Here is a 19,245-nt window from a genome sequence, read left to right on the forward strand (position 1 = left end):
AGGGGGAAGCAGGGACTGAAAATGGACCGCAGAGCTGGGAGGGACTGCCTCCGGACAGGACAGGGTGAGGGAGAGGAAGAGGCCAAGGAACAAGTCTCTGCCCACAAGACTGCAGGGGCCGGGCCTGGGGGGCTGGGAGCAGGGAGGGTGGGGGGGTCCTTGGGGGAAGACTCTGGCCCCCTGCCTTCCCTCCACTGCTTTCAATTTCCTTTCTTTCGCTCTTCTTTAAGTGCCATCAATAGGAAACCAAATACTTTTTAAGTTGTTTAATATATTTCCTTGTTTTTCAGTTCAGTTCAGTCGCTCAGTTGTGTCCAACTCTTTGTGACCCCATGAACTGCAGCACGCCAGGCCGCCCTGTCCATCACCAACTCCCAGAGTTTACCCAAACTCATGTCCATTGAGTCAGTGATGCCATCCAACCATCTCATCCTCTGTCGTCCCCTTCTCCTGCCCTCAATATTTCACCAGCATCAGGGTCTTTTCATGTTTTTACTGTTAAAAAAAAAGTAAGTGGACAGAAAAGCAAAATTACCTACACATGAGCATTCATGTGCATGAATCTCTTGATTTTTATGTTCCCTTGATGTATTAAAATAAAAAGGGGGGGGCAGCATTTCAGGCACCAGGATGAGGTTTGGCAACATCTTTTGGTGCCCAGCTGGCCCTGGGTGTCCTCCCCTCACCATGAGAGAGCCCAGGCTGGCGGCCACGGCCAAGCTCATTACTCAAGGGCTCGAGTGAGACCCTGACATGACAGCTCTTTACCTGTGGGATCTGCCAATCTTCCCTTGAAACCAGAGGGCAAGTTTTCAAATCCCAGGACAACGACATTTTGATAAAGTTAAAAAAACACAAAAAACCCGATTTCACTTTGCAAGACAAACAGCTAATACAACAAGATCTTTTTTGGTAACCACCCATACAGCAATCAATCTGTCACTCGAAAGGCTGTTTCCAGAGAGGTGTGAAATGAGGCCACCCTGGAGCGCTATGGGAACAGAGAGCCCCCCCACCCAGAAGACACTTGCCACCCCAAAACAGGGAAACAATCCAATTTAGAGCACAGGAAATAAACAGCTAATTAGCTGCTCAATCAATACTGACTTTTGGAAGACAATCAGGAGGTAACTTCCAGTGTTTACATGCAGCCGCTCACATGTCAGGAATGTATCTCACCTCTGTTTCTTTTCAACTCCATTCCCATTGGGAACAAAACAAAAAAGCATTTCTCACCCTGGGGGCTTGCAGACTGAGCTGCACCAGGGGGCTGTTCTGTGCTGCAGCAGTTCAAGTAAGAATTTGAAGGGTCAACACCAACAAACATCAAAAGGACAGGTTTTAGTCATAAAATGAATCCCCTCTGTGCCCACCTGAGGTCAGAATCAAGACCTTCCCCTCATTCACTCTATCCTCCCACCTCTACTTCATGTTTTTTTCCACCTTTATTTTCCCTTAGCCCTAATTTTCTCACTCCTTAAAAAAAAAAAAAGTCTTAGTACATTGCACATAGAACATCTTCTTAAAAACAAGATGGAACAAATCTTAATCAGAATCTCCCTCAAAGCAGCTCTAACTGCACAGTTTTGAGTCAAACTTGAAAGGGAAGCAGTTACCACCAGCTAGGTGCTGAGCAGCCCTGTCTCCACACAGTGGGCCCTCAAGAAACTTGTTTTTTAGATGATGGAATCTCAAAGCCTCTGGAGCAAGTAAGGCGAACTTAGTAGTAACTACTTTGAATGAAATACATGACCAAAATACTATTAACGGGAACAGATCAGAATGACAACAACAACAAATGGCTGTAATTCCATGACTATAAAAGAACTGAAAACATCTGGATGTAGCAGTTTGCATAACTGAAACAACAGAACAAAGGAAACAGTGATATTGAGGATAAAAGAAAACATCCAGCCAGAAATGGAGACACAGAAAACCAAGAGAGGCATAAATAACCGATTTGGAAAGTGGGAAATGGGGTTGAAGCCCAAAAAATAGGAGAGTGATGAATGGGGTGGGGTATATGATGAGGGAAACATCTGGAAAGAAATAATACAGGAAAAGTTTCCAGAAATGAAAAAACAGTTCAGCCTAGAACTAAAGTACACACACTGTGCCTTTCAAGTTTGACTCTCAAGGAAAGAAACATTTGCCAGTTATATTTTTGAATGATAAATTATCTGGCAAGCTGAAATGAAGACAGAGAGGTTCTTTTGAAATTAAAATGACAAAAGGACTAACATCTTGAGAGCTGAAGCTGAACCTAAGGGGAAAATGTGCAATTCTACCCATATATTAGTTATGCTCTGAAACAAGATTTGCTCTGTACAAGTGGAAAGAAACAAACTCCTCTCACCAACCACACCTAGTAGTTACTCTAGGATACTTCTGCATCCCCCCTAAGGTCCCAACCAAATGCACAGACTGGCCATCTCAGCTTGCCTCTCCAGCCATGCCTCTTCCCTTATCTCTGTGTTGGGTTTCTAGGGATAACTCCTTCACCAGAGTTCAGTCAAGACATTTCCCCAAGGCCAGCAGTTGCTCCCTACTCCCTCAAGGGGTAGCTCCCTCACCTCAAGGGGTTTCTGCCAACCCAACTTAGTCTCAGGTCTGCACGAATTCTGACTCTGACACTCAGCTAAAGGGCTGTGTGACTTTGTGTAAGTTACCAAACCTCTCTGGGCTTGAACCTTGTTGAAAGTAACCTGACTCCAGCATCATCATGTGGATAAATAAATCAACCTCCTAGGTGCTAGAACCTTTGCAAACATTATTTCTGAACCTATGAAGTCAGTGTTATTATCCTCATTTCAAGAAAGTAGAAATGGAGACTTGGTGAGATGCCCTGCTTGATGCCCACTACTTACTGGTCTTGGGAGCAGGTCTATCCAACTCCACAGTTGGTTCTGCTGTCCAGGCAGGCTGTGTCTCAGCACAGGTAGAGGTATCCAGGAACCCGGACCAAGCTCCGTGCATCTAGGCACGTGGTCTCACTTTGAGCAGCACGTCCATCAGAGGTCATCCCAGGTGCTAGTCTGTGGTCTAGGGGCCTGTGGGCTTGAGGCTCACAGTGGACAAGCAGGCAGGCGTGTGCTTAGGACCACTGCTGGCTAGGTGGACACTGCATGGCTGTGCTGGGTAAATGGCCCACTTTCCATGCCTGCTCCCACCCCAGACCCTCCCACTGCCTATTTAAGCAACAGGGCCTGACTCCACTGGCCCCAGACACCGCCAGCTTCCGGAGCTAGGAGAGCAGTGCTGCAGGCCTCGCTCACTCAGGATGAAAGGCCCTTCTGTTTCACCATTTCCTACCGGTGCGTTCTGAATGATGCTGCTGAGCTGGGTTGTAGTGGGAGCTGATTCTGCTCGCCTAGGAGTGTACTGAGATGTATAACTGGCAGAGGGAGGTTCTGATTGAATTTTTCCCATTTCTAATCCCTGACTTGAAGTGATCTTATTTTCAAAGAGGGAGAAAGGCTGTAGTTTGTTAAAGGACAAAGGGGAGCATATTTCAAAGCAAGGTCTGGCTCAGAATACCAGTGCTCTGACATGTTTTTCTTTTGAGAAAACAAAAGGTCCTGTAATCTCAAGGTTGCAGAGATTCCACTTCCCCTCAGGAAACCCTCCCTAAATAGTTAGTTCCTGTCATTTAATTTTATTTTGAAAAAAAAAAACCACACAGGGGATTTTTCAGAAGAGTCTGGTAAGGGAGAGACGCTATGCAGCCTATGGGGGATAGTATGGGGAACATCTAAGGACAAAGACTCTCCTTAACAAATCTCTCGTTGAGAGATAAGGTGGGAGCTCCTCACTGCTCGTGGAGAAGGCAGTGGGAGCTGAAAGCCGCACAGGTTGGGATGGCTTTGGAGAGGGATGCCTCTTTTATGTCCACTTCCAGATGCGTGCGTGCCAGCCTGTGGTCTAGGGGCAGGTCAGTCTGACGAGAGGGTGAAAGATAGAGGTGAGGGTGGGTTATCAGCTTACTGAGGGTGAGGAGGCCGGCATCCAGGGCACAGGGGACAAGGCATCCCCTGGAGGCCAAGACAGTAGGCCATCCTCTAATCTCTCGGCAGGGTGGACTCCCCACACCACAGGTGGAGAGGGAAGACTGGCAAGGAAATAAGCTCATCAGGAAACTCAGGAAAATAAGCTAGGAAATAAGCCAGGGTGTCCCCATGAAAACAAGGGCCCCCTCCTGCACAGTGAGGACCTAGGGTTCCTCCGGCTTCCTTCTTCCCACTCTGATCTGGTAACATCAGTCCCTGTGCTCACTTGGTCCTGGCCATGACCATCCAAGACCCTGTAGTGACCCCCAGTGTTACAGGGGAGGGGGCATCTGAGGCTCAGAAGTTAAATGACTTGTCCAAGACCTTTCAGCCGGCTAGAATTCTTGTCTCACTGGAGCTTTTCAGTGGAACCCTAATCAGGAGGGCACCAACTATTTCCCAAGTGAGAAGACACACACCTTCCAGCTCCACTCAGGCTTGAGGGCAGAGGGCTTGGGACACAAATTTCAGGTTCCTCTGAAACAATTTGGGTGATTTGCAAAATAAGTTGTAACTAAAGGTCAGAGGCTGATCCACAGGGACCCTGGGGAGTAAGTGACGTCTGCCTCGCCTGCGATGAGAGGGTGGTTAAGAGGGCTCTGCGCCACTGGCAGCAGGACTGGCTTGAGCGAGTGGAAGACCAAGGAGCTCCGCGCAGGGTGCGGGCTGGGCGGAGCCAAAAAGCCAGGGATTCAGCTGGAAAGTCGGGGGCGGGACTTGGGGATGGAAGGAGGGACTAAAGAGCTAGGACTTTGCCTGAGGCCAGGGGGCGCAGCCAGAGAGCTCTTGCCTAGGGCCAGGTTTCAGGAGGCGGGACCAGAGAGTCAGGCCAGGCAGTATCCGAGGCCCAGGGGACGGGACCAAAAATCCGGGCGGGTCCGGCACCTGAGGCCAGGGCGGGGCTAGAACGGGGGGCGGGGCTAGAATGGGGGCGGGGCCAGAGAGCGAGCCCGGGCCGAGACCCTCCTGGGGAGTGAGTGTCTAGGCCCGCCCGATACTCCGACTGGGTCAGCAGGGAATGTGGGGAGCTGGTGGCTTCGTGCCCAAAGGTCTCCGCGCACACGAGTGCCCTCCCAAACGCCCCACCCTCCGAAGACCCCACTGGGTTCACGGTGTCCCCGCCGAGCCTTCCCTCTGCCGGTCTGTCTCCTCTACTCCTTATCTGCTGCCAAACGGCTTCCTCCTTCCACTCATCCCTGTCCCAGCAGCCACGGTCCCTCTTTTTCCGGGTCTGGGTTCAGCTCTCCACCCCCCTCCCCCCGCCCTCAGGTATCTCGTGAGGCTGAGATTACACAAAGCTCCTGGGAAGAGGTCTGATTGTTCTAGCTTCAGTTATCAGATCAAACCCAGGCCCCGCTGCTGGCGCTCTGAATTCGCCTCTCACCGCCCCTCACCGTGCACATCTCTGGCCTGGTCTGGGTCCAGCTGTTCACATGGAAGCCTCATGCCTCCCACCCACAGAGTCCTCCCCACCTGTCAACCCGCATATCCCCAGCCTGTCTGTCCCACAAACCTCCGCCCCCACCCCTTCTGGCTGAACTTCGTGGGGATCGCGGGGCCCACACCCTCTCCTTGGCGACGTGGAGGGTGTGGCGGTGCCTCCTGCACAGGTGCGGCCCCTCGGTCTTTGTACCTGGCTCACCTGTACTGGGCTGCTCGGTGACTGTTGAGTTCCGGGCACTTCTGTGAACAGCTCATTTCTTTTCAGGTCCTTGACTCCGAAGTAAGTGCTCCCTCTTCTGCCAGAAAGACGAGAAGCTCCCAGCGGCGCCTCCTCAGGTATGAGGGGCCTCTAGAAGGGAGAGGGGGATGGGAGAGGACCCTTCAGGCCTCCCTTCATAGATTACTTATACACATTTTATATAAAGAGGTGCTGAGATTGAGAAAAGGTTCTGCTTCTTGGATAAAAAGTTTGAAAGCACAGCTTAGTAAGCAGTCTGGGGCAAACAGTTTGCTCCCATTCTGAACCCACCCTCGTGGTTCAGTGCCTGCAGAAGGGGTATGTCTGACACACGCAAATCTATGGAGACTGAAAATGCAAACTCCTTCAATAAGGAGGAAAAAGAATGAGGCAGTATTTTGCAAAAATGAAGGAATTTAAATATTCTGGAAAATATAATCAGATATCATTTCCCACTGAACTATAATTTTTTTTTTAATGCTAAAACCTGGAGCTGGCAAGGATACTGTGAAACAGGCACTCTCAAATGACCTTCTAGAAAAGCAGTGTGGCAATGTGTATCAGAAGTTTTGAACTTTACCTTGTAATTATAGTCTTGAATCCATCTCAGAGAAATAATTCAAACCATTAGAATAAAAGTGGAAACCAGAAACACAGAGACCCCTGGAAAGTTCGGAACCCCAGTCCAGTAGCCAAGACAGCAAGATCATTTTAAGAACCTGCTCCCTCCCAAATATGCAAATTAGATGCTTTCCTGGTTTCTGGGGAGGTCACCAACCTGGGGGAAGGGAGATATGGGGGCTCAAGGTGATGATGACTAGATGGAAAAACAAAAAGGGAGCTGGATGAGGCTGGCAGTTCACATGGAAGATTATTGGGGTCTTCACTAAGGGCTCAGTGGGGGTAGGTGACAAATGTAACCTTCAGGAACTGGAAAAGGGAGGGGTAAGAACAGGCAGGACAAGGGGGATAGTGTGGTGAACTTGTCCCAGAGGTAGGGGGGCTTGGTGCTGGACAGCGCTCACTTGCATATTTTGCATGTGTTTGCATATCATTTGTATTTAATCTTGGTGGAAATGCAGAAAGGAAAGGAAAATTGAGATTTGGTGACCAGGCTACACCTCTCAGGGACTGTTGTTTACTTTTTTGAGTTTCAGTTTTCTCATGGAGCCAGTGGTATCTGGTTGGGGTAGTTGTACTGTGTAGATACACCATTCAGTGTCAAGAGCTCATTCTGGAAGGCGTGTTCTGTGCAGCATCTGCTCAGATGTCCCATGAGGTGGATCTGTTAGTTCTGCTTTTCTGAGGCTCATTTCTAGTCTCCCTCACGTCTCTGCCATCGACGGGCTCGTAGCCCCCCCACACACACACACAGGGAGAGAGCATGGGAGGGAGGGAGGGAGGGAGGGAGGGAGGGAGGGAGGGAGAGGATGAATTTGAGGTCCTAATGGGCCGCCCTGGATGAGCTGGATTACTGAAGCCACCCAAGCCTGCAGGGGGCAGGGCTGTCGCCTCTCAGTCAGTCATCAGGGGTTCTAAGTATCTGCCTACTCTGTGCCCAACATACAAGTGATGGGATAAAATACTGAGTGCCTGCAAGGGGAAAAAGGAGCTCAAATTCTCCAGGACTGGAGGTTGAAATGGGTGGATGAGCTCCCAAGTGGGTGGTGTCACCATGTGGGCAGGGTCCCTGGCCCTGCAAACACCTCACTGGGCCACACACAATAAGCCCTCCCTCCCTTTGTGAGGGATGGGATTTGCCAATGTTGCTCAAGCCTCGCCTCTCTTGGTTGTGTCTAGTGTGGTAGATCTGAGCATGTGGGAGCCTGGTCATCCTTCTGGTGTGCAGCCAGCACATGGGTAATAAATACACAGAAACTGCCAGCTGTCAGGAGAGAAACAGCTCATTTCAGCCGGGTCAAAGGTCTCTAGTTACCCCTGGGGCCACAGAGGAGGGGACTGGCAGGGGTTGGTTATAAGACCATCATCATGACTTCCAAATCCTAAGCACTTCTGCTGAGGCCTTGTCCCTTTGCACAGATAATAGCTGCAAGTAAACTGCCTCAGCAGAGGCATGGAGCACGGGAAGGGCTTGGGGGGAAATTGCGAAGGTTGGGTGGTGGTGGGGATGCCCTGGGACTTAAGAAGTAGGCAGGGTCACTGAGCAATCAGGCTACTGGGCCTCGCCTGCTCTTTCCTGCCAGGTACATCTCCCTGGAGTCAGCAAGGACCACTAAGAGTTTAGCGGGCAAGCAATGTGGTCCGATGTGTAGTTTAGAAAGATGCCACCAGCTGCCACAAGGACCAAGGAGGGAGGCCAGCTCCAAGACCAGGTGGTGGCTGTCACAGGGTATAGGTGGGACAAGGTGAGGCCTGAACTGAGTGTGGCCAATGGGAATGGATGCCAGGGATTAGAGAAGCAGAACCATGGGCTAGTGAGAGGAGGGGGTGGGTATGGAAGAGGTCCAGGGACCTAGGACTACTCAGGAGACAGAGCTGGTATTGGAGAAATGGAGGAAGACAAATGATAAACTTTTAAGGGAAGATGGAGAGCTGGTCAACCACTTAAATTCATGGGATCAGAGATCAGGAGAGACACCTGGGAATAGGTGACCCACAGAAGATCAACCAAGAGAAGAAGAGGCAGGGGAAGGTCCAGCACTTCCAGGGGGTGGGCCAGGGAGGAGGGAACAACAAAGGGCTTGGAGAAAGAGCAGTCCCAAGGGCAGGGAGGGAACGAGAAGCATAGAGGTCCAGGACCAGGGGGAAGGGCTGAGGGACAGATGAGGAGAAGAAGCTGAGGTGTCCAGTTGGGCCTGTATCTTAGAGCAAATCTAATTGAAACTGCATAGACTGTTTTCTCAGTGGTGCTGACCTCTGTTCCAGAAAGTTTCTTTCCAAATCTCTACCAGAAAGGCCAGTAAATCACCCTGTCCACCTTTTGTCTAGCAGTGGAGGGAGGGTGCAGGTAGCTTCAAGTTGGGGGCTGCCCAGACTCCCAGCCTACCAGCGAGTCACAGCCAGAAGGTCACTCAGTCCTCCCAGAGCACGAGCACGCACCGTGTGCTCTCACTATTCTGAGAACCAGAATGGGATGCTAACCGGACATTCTAAGCACTTAAGTTAAACAAACCCAACAAGGGTAAACTGTTAAGTGAATGCACTGGAGCCCCCTCTCAGGCCGTTTCCACTGCTGCCCCTCCCCTGGTCTCCTCCTGGCCTATAACCTGGGTCACTGTGGCCACCAAGGGCACAGGCTGGCAGGCAGGACTCGTGAGTGGCCCTGTCTCCCTCGTGCCTACTTGCAGTTCTCTCCACCTCACCTCCCTCCCTTGCTCACTGCTTGCTCCACCCACCACCCACCACTTTCCTGTCTCCATCTAGAAGGACACCCCCACACTCAAATATACATACCTAGAAAGCAAGCCTGTGCCCCCAGGAACTCTGGGGCAGAGTGAAATACCCCAAGCAGTCAGGGTACTGCCTCTGACTCACAAGGATTGAAGCCCGAGCACCCCCAGCCTCCTACCTTGACAGTCGCTGCCCTGCCCCTTCCTTTGCCCCTCCAGCCCTGGCAGGCACCATCAGCCAGCAAGACCTGACAGCATCTGACCACGCCTGGTCCCTGGGCTCTGACCCCTCCAAGCTGCTGGCTTCATCTCCAAGCTCCCTCTTCCCAGGGGACTGCAGGCCCAGTGTGGCCCCTGGGACCACGCTGGTGCACCTGCTGTGCAGTACTCTGGCCCCTCTGAGACACCCATCACCTTCACTCACAGCTTGTGGGGCAGAGCTAGTCACTTGATCCCACCCAACTGCAAGGGGACCAGGAGATGCAGTCTTGCCTAACGCCCAGAAAGTAGGCCCAGAAGAAGTAAGGCAAGAGTCCTGTCCTAGGCTTGCAGACAGGATGCAGGCTAAGGGAAGAAAAGCCTACCTGGATCTTCACAAAGGCAGAGTGCTTATCTTTTTAAGTCAGTCACTGTCTACATTAGCACGTCTACACCAACCATCTGGGGACATGTGGTCTCCAGCCAAGAGTTCTTTTCTCCCTTTTCCAAAGTGTATGATTCAGCAGCAGGTGTAGACAGGGCACCACTACCAGAGAGGCAGGGGTCCATTGGAACCCAGAGGCTCACAAGACCCTTGGAAGCAGGTTTGGTGGCAGCAATTAGAGGGGAATTGGAGGGGGGGCTATAGACCCCCAAGACAGCTTCCCTGTGGGTCTCTGCTGTGGACAAATACTAATTCACAGTCTTATGCAAATGAAGCTCTAAGTCCCACTCCCTGGGGTAGCAGACAGCAGCCCCGAATCCCCTCCCAGTTATATCTTCTGGAGCAGGCCCAGGACAGCCCCGCAGGCAGGTCAGAGGCCTCCCTAAAGCAAGTAGTCCATGGTTCAGCACAAGCTGGGCCATCCTCCTTCAGGAGGTCTTCTGGTTGGTTCTCTCAGAGCCAAGGCCTCCTACGGTACCCTGAGCAGAGGGAGGACCTGAGGAGGGCAGTGACCAGGGTCCCAAGATCTCTGAAGGGGCCCAGGACAAGGGCCTCAGCCCTCAGCTGTGAGTGAGATCCAGGCTCAGCCCAGAAACTCAGCCCTCGGGCCCAGCTACCCAGGGCTATACTGGAAGGCTGGTGAGACACTGATGCCTGATTTTATTTACTCATCCGCACTGATTTGCTTTTTATCTTTGCATGAATTCTCCTCTCTATGACTCAGTTTGTTAAATGTTCTTTGCATAGAAAACCTGAGGTTGAGTGTGAAGTGATTCCCTTCAGAAGAATTTTAGCAAGTCCCTGCCAGGTCAAGGAGGTGTATTGTCTTCATCTATGTTCTCTGGTGCCTTGAAATGCCTGCATGCCGCTCAGCCAGACAATCCATTCCAGGAGGAAACGCTGTACTTGAAATGCAGCTGAACACTGAGCCTGCATAAATCCTGCCATTTGTGTGGACTTGTATTTAAAGCTCTACTCCCACAGAAAGTATGTTGTCACTTGTTCTTAAGTGAAGTGTGTTCCCAGTCTTGTTCGGCTCAGGAGCCATTAACATCAGCTCTCATGTCAGGGAAGCAGGGACTTTGCTGGGACGGAAGCCTCAACAGCAGAACCTAAAAGAAGCGAGGTTCTTCCTCGTGTTGGTCCCTGAGGAGGGCCTCTCCTGAGGTGGAGGTGGTGCTGGGCAGCAGGGAGCTGGTTGGGGGCTGGTACTCAGTCAGTCACGCAGGAGATACCCCAGGACTTACCTGAGGCAGGTGACGTGACCTGCTGGGGAGTTCCAGGATCCCAAGCTTCCGGCCACTTGCCAGGTGAGGCTCAGGCGCAGACCTCAGCACCCAGCAGGCTCAGAGCTCTTGAAGAAAGAGGCCCAGGCCCATCCAGTCGCTCAGCTGTTCGCACGTGGTCTCTCCCAGTAGTCACAACTGCCTGCTCCAGTCCTGTCCAGTCAAAGCCAAGTAGAGCAGACCCTGTGAATGGGGCAATCTCAGACCTGATATTCATCGTGCAGGAAGCCCTCACCCCCCAAAAATCCCCCTACCCTGGGCTCAGCCACCATGAGGGCACAGGACTGGTGGGCACATGTGGGCTCCAGCCCTCAGCAGACTCTAGGCAGACAGATCTGGCTGCAGACAGATGCTTGAGCCTAAGACAAAGGTAAATGGGAAGAGAAGATGCTGCTCAGGATGGCTCAGGTGTGGATTTAGATATCAGCCATCATCCAGCCTTCTCCTTAATGGCCCCCTTTTCAGTTACCAATAGATGATTCTGGAATGGCAGGCCATAGAGGGCTGGGTGGCCAGATCGTCAAACTCAACCCTGTCCCACGATGCAGCCCACACTCCCAGGGCAACTGGCCTATGACCTTGCTGCACAAGGTCCCAAACCCAGATGTACCACAATTTTAAACACTAGGTGGTATGGGACACCCCGGTGCATCTACCTCCAACCTGCTTAAGATTTGCTTTCCAGTCATGCAGGAATTGGCTTTATCTGGGCTTTCTGAGCTCTGACATGGAAATGCCGAGACTGACTGATTGAAGGAGTGCCACAGAGCTGCGTGCAGCCTGTTCCTATTCTCAGGAACCACATGATGCATTAATAGCTCCCCTGGAAAGTTTCTTTTTGAAAATTTTATCACCCCTCTACCTACATCTGGCTTCTGCAGAGGCCTGTGACTTGGGCTTGTGCAAGCAGCCCACAACAGACAGTCCTGCCTGGAGATGGAAGCCCCGGCACTCCCTGCATCATCCCTGACCCCCACATGGGAGAGCAGGGCATACTTTCTGTCAAGCAACCAACCCCACAGGGAGGAAACTTTGAAGGTTCCAGCTGTATCTTCAGGACCTTTGCAACAAGGAAATTAACAGTAGTAGTAGTAATAAAATGGGCTTCCCTGTGGCTCAATCAGTAAAGAATCTGCCTGTAATGCAAGAGACCCAGGTTCGATTCCTGGGTCAGGAAGATCCCCTAGAGAAGGAAATGGTAACCCACTCCAGTATTCTTGCCTGGGAAATCCCATGAACAGAGGAACCTGGCAGGCTACAGTCCATGGGGATGCAAAGAGTCAGACATGACTGAGACCACCACCACCACAGTAATAAAATATTACAGTCATCCCTCAGTATCCACAGGGGATTGGTTCCAGGACCTCCCACAGATACCAAAGTCCACAGATGCTCAAGTCCCTTAAGGTCAGCTCTCTGTGACTGCAGGTTCCACATCCATGGATATGGAGAACTGAGGAACCACAGAAACGGAGGGCTGACTGTACTAGAGATGTGTGAGGCACTGTGCAAAGTGCTGCCCGTCATCTCCACTACCCTGAGATGTTACTATGAGTGCTTAATGGATGAGGAAACTGCAGCTCAGAGAGTCAGGCAAGCACTCTATCCAGTATTAGCAGCAGGACTTGAATCTGGCACAGCTGACATCAGAGTTTGTGCACAGCTGTCTCTTGAGGCGTGCTCATGGGGCACAAACCACAGGTGCTAGGTCTTGCCAGGCCTTCAGGGACTCAGGAGAGAGACTCCCCCTTTACCCAGTAGGCAAGCCAGGGGGCACCACAGGAAGTTTGCACAGGAAGGGAACTGATGAGAATTAAGTTTTAGAAAGATCAAATAGAAGATTGATATTAGACCGGATCCTTTTAGTGGCAGAAACCCAACTCAAACTGTCTAGAGAGAGGAAAAGGGTATTTTGCCAACCCATTAATTAGAAACTCTGGGGGCTGTGTTGGCCTCAGGCACAGGGAAACTGAAGCTCAAAGGTGTCACCAGGACTCAGCCTCATTCTCCAGCTCTAAGGTCTATTCTCCTCCAAATTGGATTCACTCTCCAGGAAGGCTCTGGAAACTTCAGGCTCTTAGTGCTTCCATCTCAGAGAAAATGCAAGCCTCTTGCCTGAGGGGTCCAGAAAGAGCTAGGGTCATGTGACCATGCAGTTGGGGGTCAAGAGGTTATGGTGCTGAGTGGCCTGGTAGGGCTCACTGCCCCCCACCCAGATGGCTGCGGGGCAGACAAAAGTGGGTCTGCCACAGCCAGAGAGCTGGAGCCGGCTAGGATCTGGGCCTGTGCTGGTGCTTGAGACTCCACTGGGAGCTCCCAGGCTGGTGGGGGCCAATGTGCAAACTGGCACGTGGCTGATGAGATGGGCAGATGGGGGTTTTCAAGGGAGGAAGAGTGTAGGAGGGGTAGGGAGGCTGGGGAGAGCTACAGGAAGGGCAGGCAGGGACTTTGGCTCTGGATGGGTGAACAGGCATCTACCTGGCACCGGTGTCGGCAGAAGGCGTTGCTAAGCACATGTGTGGACACCGGACCCCAGGCCCCAGGTCTGCTTCTGGTACTTGGCTTGCAGGGATTAGCCCGTATTTGTCTGACCTGCTTCACTCGGAAAGGCATCCTCTTCCGTAGTTCTTTGTGTCCTCTCAGCCACAAGCTGACTCCAAGTTTCAGCAGCTCAGAGCTCATGTTGCCATGCCAACCCCTCCCAGCAGGCATCCAGGCAGAAATGGGCCGCCCCAATCTCAGCGCTGCCAGCTAGGCGAGCACATTCTGATAATTGTATTGGAGCAGTCTTCTCCACCTTCCTTGAGGAAACCTGGGGCTTGGCCCAGCTCCTGCTAGACATGAGCCTGTGGACACATTGAGGATACGAGGAGATCCCACTGCTCCAGTACTCTCAGCTCTGCTGCCAGGAAGAGCGCTCAGCAGGCATGAGGATCAGATGGAAGTGAGGGAGGGCCTGGGTCCAGCCTAGCCCTACATGGGCAACACCTGACCCTCACTGAATCCCCAGAAGTTCCCAGAGCAAGGCTTAGAGATTCCGGAACATGGCGTGGGCTTCCTCAGAGGGGGCAGGGCTTGCCTTCACCAGCAGGACTGACCTGGCTTACTCACTTTCTCACTGCAGGAGAAATGTAAATTCAAAGTCAGTACTCCCAGGACCCTGTGGGCCTCTGTGCAGCTCACCGTGGGGACCAGCACACATGCCAGGTCCACTTCCCAGGGAGATGGAAGTGGGATGGCATCTCAGTGCCAGTGCCATTAGGCATGCAGTACAGAGTTGTCCACTGCAGCTCGCCCACAAGGGCTGTTGGGGACTTGTCTCTCTACCCCCGTATCCCCCGCATCTTCACCCTAACAGGACCAGACCTGGCAAGGCCCTATTCCTGAGGATGCCCTCCCCAAGGGGATGGCAGATCAGCCAGCCCCGGAGCCCTGAGCACAGCGACTTTGATGGAGCTCAGGCCTCTGAGCAGTCTGAGGCCCCGTTTCTCATGCTGTTGTGGCCACAGGCCACAGGTTAGCAACCAGGGGTCTCCATGGTGACAGGTCACCGCAGATCATCAGTCACCCACAGGAGCAGCTGCTGGTAGTCAATGGCCCAAGCGTTGCCTGCCTGGGAGTGGCTGGGCCTGTGACCTCCCAGGTCCTGCCCAGTCACCTCTTCCTCTCTCACCTGCAAACTGTGGAGCTCTCTGCTCCTTTGTCCATCTTGGCTCCACAGCCCAGTCTCCTTGTCGCAATCAGACCCAGTCCAGTCCTCGCCACAGTGGGAGGAACAAGTTAGTGAAGGCCACCTCTGAGGATCCGAAGGCACTGCAGGTCAGTGCGGGGCCTACAAGTTCAGTGGGTGAGTTCAGGCTTCCCACAGGACAGTGCACAGAACCAGCTTGTCTTGTCTGCAAACTCCACTGAGTTTATAGGTCAGGGAGAGAAAACAGGGCACACGGGCCAGCCTCAGGGAAAGCGTGGTCAGGGAGGTCCTGCAAAGAGCAGGGGAAGGTAGGAAGGAAGCAGGGTCAGCCCTGTAAGCCACCTGACCCCTCTAATCCTCAGGATGGTCCTGGGAGGCAGGTATTGTTACTCCCACGATGAGACAGAGCCTGATTCCAGTGCCAGGATTTCAATCAGGTCAGCCTGACCCTTGAGCCCGCGCTGAACATTGAGCAATGCAGCCAGGGGTGAGGAAGCGAGTCAGGGGGTCTCTGCTTCTAGAACAGAGTCTTTTGAGTCCTGAGAGCCTTCCCTTGGGAGCTGTGTAGACCTCTTCCTGAGCCCAGAGCTCAGAAGTGACTATGAGGACTTGAGGGTATCTGGAATGCCAGGTGAGTTCTGGAAACACTGGTTTAGGGCAGAGGTCATCCCAAGCTACCCTGGAAGCCACACACCAGGATTCATGATAGGGATAAGCCTGGGAGTGACTGTTGGCTTTAAAACAGAAACCTCAAAAAAGCAACCCTGCTCGTGGGCTTGGCTGGCCACAGCTCAGCACACAGGGCCTTTAATAAAGGGACCCATCAGCTCCATCAGAAATGGCCACAGTGGACTTTGCTTGGCAGAGGTGCCAACCCCAGGACACAGAAGCAGAGACCTGGGCAGGGAGGAGGGACGGGTAGTCTCCCTGGGAGAAAGAACTCTGGCCGGGTCGGGCCGGGGACAGAGGCTGGGCACCCGTGCCCCGCATCCTGCCCTCCAGCCTGCCGAGGACTCTCGGGCTGAGAAGCTGCCAGCCTCCAGTGTTTAACTTCGCTCTTCTCTTTCGTGGGGAAAGTGTAGATCAGACTAATTAATGTGTTGTTGTTTGCTTACCCTCCTTTTCATTTCACTGAGACAAAATAATTAACCACAAAGCTTTAGGAACTGGCTCCATTGGTGGCAATTCCTTCTGTGTCAACTGTGTGAGTAGCTCCCGTGCCTGGAGGCAGGGACTGCGAGTGGCTGCAGGGCAGGGGGCAGCACTTGAGGTTTCCTCCGTCCAGGACACTGTGGGAAGGGGAGGTGGGGGGAGGCTTCTGGAAATGGGACCCAGGGGAACCATGAAGGCCCAGGGTGCTTGGATCTACCCCATCTTGGAGAAGCACCGTAGTTCTCTGGGCTGCCAGCCCATCGATGCCTGAATGGGGACAAAAAGCATTCCTATGACCAACCCAGGGGAGGCAGAAAGGTCACACCTACCACTCAAGCGAGGCTGGGGAGGGAACTTGCCCAGAAGGGTTCCTGGGGCCACAGCAGGAGTGAGGAGGACCCAAGGAAGCTGCAAGGGGACACCCACCCCCCACCCAATAGCCCTGTCCCAGCCAGTAGCAGCTCCCAACCCTGACCAGTGTTGGGGATGAGCCACACAGAACAGAAGGTTAAACAGTTTCTCTCAGGAAGCCTTTTATGAAGCGAGGCTGCATTTACCTGGCCAGGGAAGGAAGGGGCACAGAGGACCCCTAGACAGAGACTGGAAGGCTGGACTTTGTCCCCCAAGACAATGAGACCACCACAGGGAGAACATAATCAGATTGTTTCCAAAGCTCCACTGACTGCTGTGCAGACTGTGGGTCTGGGGCTTGTGGTCTGAGACTGATGGTACCGGATGGGGCAGTGTTCACGGGAAGATGGTGTTGGCTGGGCCAGGCTGATGACCTCAGGCTACAGAGGAGGAAAGAGGAGAGGGAGACATCGGAAGGGGCCTGCTCTGTGACACTGGGGCAACATCCTGGGGTCCTCAGGTGTCTGGCCTGGTCCCTTACCCTCAGCACCTTGATACCAACCGCAGGTGCTGTGGCAGCTGGGGCACCTCTGGACAATCCCCGCACCCTCCCCAGCCATAGGAACAGGACGTGCAGGCTCTTCCTCTAGGCCATGTCCTCTCCTGTAGCTCTAGCTCCAGCCAGTCTGAAGTTGGCAGCTCCACACGATGACGTGTGCCAGTCTGTGTACACGCTGTGTGCCAGAGGTGGTGGGGGCAAACCCATCAGGCTACATGGGCACATGAGTGGGCTGTCAACCCAACTCCAGGTTAAACTCACATGAAACTGCTGGGATTTAAATGCAGAACAAGTGAGTGTGTCAGATGGCAGGTGTGGCCTCCCTGGGCCACCAGCCCCTCCAAGCCTGAGCCACAGAGGTGACACTGCTCTGCTGGGGGGTTAGAGGAGACCACAGCACAGAGGGTCAGCAGGCTTGTAGCAAACCCTCCAATTTCAACCACTGTCATTACAAAGTTGGTCTTGGGGCCCTAGCCCACCAGTCTGGCCCAAGTTTACAGGCCCCCCGAAACAGCTGAGGCCATCAGGGTTAGGACACCCCGCAACCCGGGGTCTGGCCTACAGAGGCCAGGATTTGGGCTGGGTGTGGGGGAGGTGGTGAAAGCCACTGGCTGAGTCCAAGTCTCCAGGCCCCACAGCAGGCTGGGGGGACGGGACACAGGCCGGCTCTTTGGCCTCACCACCCGGCAGCCCCATTGCTCACACCTGAGTGAGGGGCTCCTAATCAGATGGCTGTGGTCTGGGTAGACAAACCTGCTTTGAAATGTAACCTTCCAGTGTTTGCTTCAAAGCGATTTTCTCTAAAGTAAGATCTTTGTGAAACGCATCCTATAGAACCAGACACAACCACCAGCTTAAGTTTATCTTTCAACATGAAGCTCTGTTCTGGGGAGGGCGCCTCACCCTCATGTCAGATGGTGGCTGCAGGACAGCAACTGGGTGACGGAAACTCCCCCTCCTTAGACCGCAAGGCAGGTTGACTTGCATTTACTCACCTGTTTCCTGAGCTCTTGTTGACGCAACTCCAGGGGCCCCGGCGCCCTCAGTGCAGCTCCATCTCTCAAGGAGCCCCCAGTTCCACAAGTTAGCATCCTCATCTCACGCACAGTCGTGATCTAGAACTGCAGAGAGCAGGCCACGCACAGCGGGCATGGGAGCCCCCAGTGGAGGTAACGGACCCACCTGGCTGGGGGGACAGAAGGACCTGAGGAGGTGATTTTTAAGCAGAGTCTTAGAAGACGGGAGATGAACTAGATGACAGGCAGAGGAAACAGCAGGGCATGGGCAGGAAATCACATCTGGAGGCTGGAAGGTGAACACAAAGAGGGCTGCAGACATGGGTGGGCGTCGCTGGGGAGATGCAATGCCCAACAGGGGCTGAGCGAGGCTTCTGTGGGGCTGAGGCGTCTGTGACCTGATCAGATCAGAGTCCCTCCAGCCATCCTGTGGAGGATGGCCTGATCGGGAAGAGGCTGAAAATGTGGGTGGCATGTGATGCAGTCTTGGAGCAGCAGGGGGCTCCACAGGGGCTTGGATGGGTAGCAGGGACTGATGGGATGTGGGGACTGAGAGGGCAGAGTCCAGATGACATCAAACTCCCAGCTGAGGTGGGCCAGGAAGGCAGGAGGAAGGGAGGGCATGGGGCCAGGATGGATGGCATCGGGGATACAGACCCCCAAGGGGCCACGACAGCAGCCCAGCTGGGCCAGTGAGATGATGAACAGGAAATGAGTTCCCCAGCTGATCTGGTCATGAAAACTCTGGGTTATGTTTGTACCAGCTGCACCGCAGAACGATCACCCTGGTTCCCTGGAAGCTGGGTAAACATTCCAGAATCTTGTTTCTATTGATTCTACGTTTAGCATAATGAATACACCTGCGGCCTCTCCCAGGTGGGGCCCTGGGCCGGCTCTAAAACCCATGGCAGCTCTCATACCGGCTGGGGTGGACTTACTCTGGTAGTTCTGCCTCAGCTGGGCCCTGGGGCTTATCTTGGGGACTTAAGGGGGAAGTCACAGGGACCATTAGGGTCCCCTGTAACTGGGTGACGCTGAGCATTCTGGAGCTTGGGAAGAGCCATGCTGTGTGCTTGGGTCCCCGTCAGGCGGGGGTTCCTACAGGAATGGGAAGGCAGATGGTCTGATGCTGCAGGTTGGGGCACAGTGAGAGCCTGGTTATGGGGGGCCCTCCTCTCAGGGGTCCTGCCAGCCACACTGCCCTCTGCCCCAGGACCCTCTAGCCCCTTTTCTCTGCAGTTTGTTCCCTCACCGTCCTGACCCAGTGGGCACCTGGTGACAGGTAGCTGTGTCCACAGCTCCTGACTCAGGCTCACCCTTCGTCTGTTCTAAACACACCCCTGGCTCCCGATGGGCTTCAGGCTGCTCCAGGCCAGCATTCTGCACACCCACAGCCTGTACTCAAATCCTGGGCCAGTTTCTAAGCAATTAGGTCACAAGGTCAAAATGGTCACCTAGGGAATTCCGTGG

The 19,245-nt window shown here is 53.3% G+C and overlaps 1 protein-coding gene and 1 long non-coding RNA gene across 7 annotated transcripts in view; one reads left to right on the forward strand and one right to left on the reverse strand.

The window, feature by feature from the left end:
* LOC145514628 (uncharacterized) overlaps positions 1-15,513 on the reverse strand; it is a 60,848-nt gene extending 45,335 nt beyond the window's left edge. The window contains exons 1-7 of the long non-coding RNA XR_014060273.1: positions 14,680-15,513; positions 13,485-14,124; positions 11,261-11,365; positions 10,968-11,189; positions 5,689-5,838; positions 2,868-3,064; positions 386-495 (exon numbers count right to left, since the gene is read on the reverse strand). This is a non-coding gene — a long non-coding RNA (uncharacterized LOC145514628). The remainder of the gene's footprint in view (positions 1-385; positions 496-2,867; positions 3,065-5,688; positions 5,839-10,967; positions 11,190-11,260; positions 11,366-13,484; positions 14,125-14,679) is intronic.
* The window catches only part of SMPD3 (sphingomyelin phosphodiesterase 3), an 84,662-nt gene that overhangs the window by 52,116 nt on the left and 13,301 nt on the right, over positions 1-19,245 (forward strand). For 2 of the 6 annotated variants that reach the window (XM_081512830.1, XM_081512831.1), the window contains exon 1: positions 17,804-17,928. The gene's annotated coding sequence lies outside the window, so the exon portion shown is untranslated. Of the gene's footprint in view, positions 1-5,754; positions 5,826-17,803; positions 17,929-18,615; positions 18,718-19,245 lie in introns of those variants that run through there. The other 4 variants (XM_081512835.1, XM_081512832.1, XM_081512833.1 and 1 more) reach the window with 4 other exon arrangements.

Source organism: Giraffa tippelskirchi, chromosome 7 (genome assembly GCF_054371585.1).
Source record: "Giraffa tippelskirchi isolate mGirTip1 chromosome 7, T2T-mGirTip1v1.2.pri, whole genome shotgun sequence".
Lineage (NCBI taxonomy): Eukaryota > Metazoa > Chordata > Mammalia > Artiodactyla > Giraffidae > Giraffa > Giraffa tippelskirchi.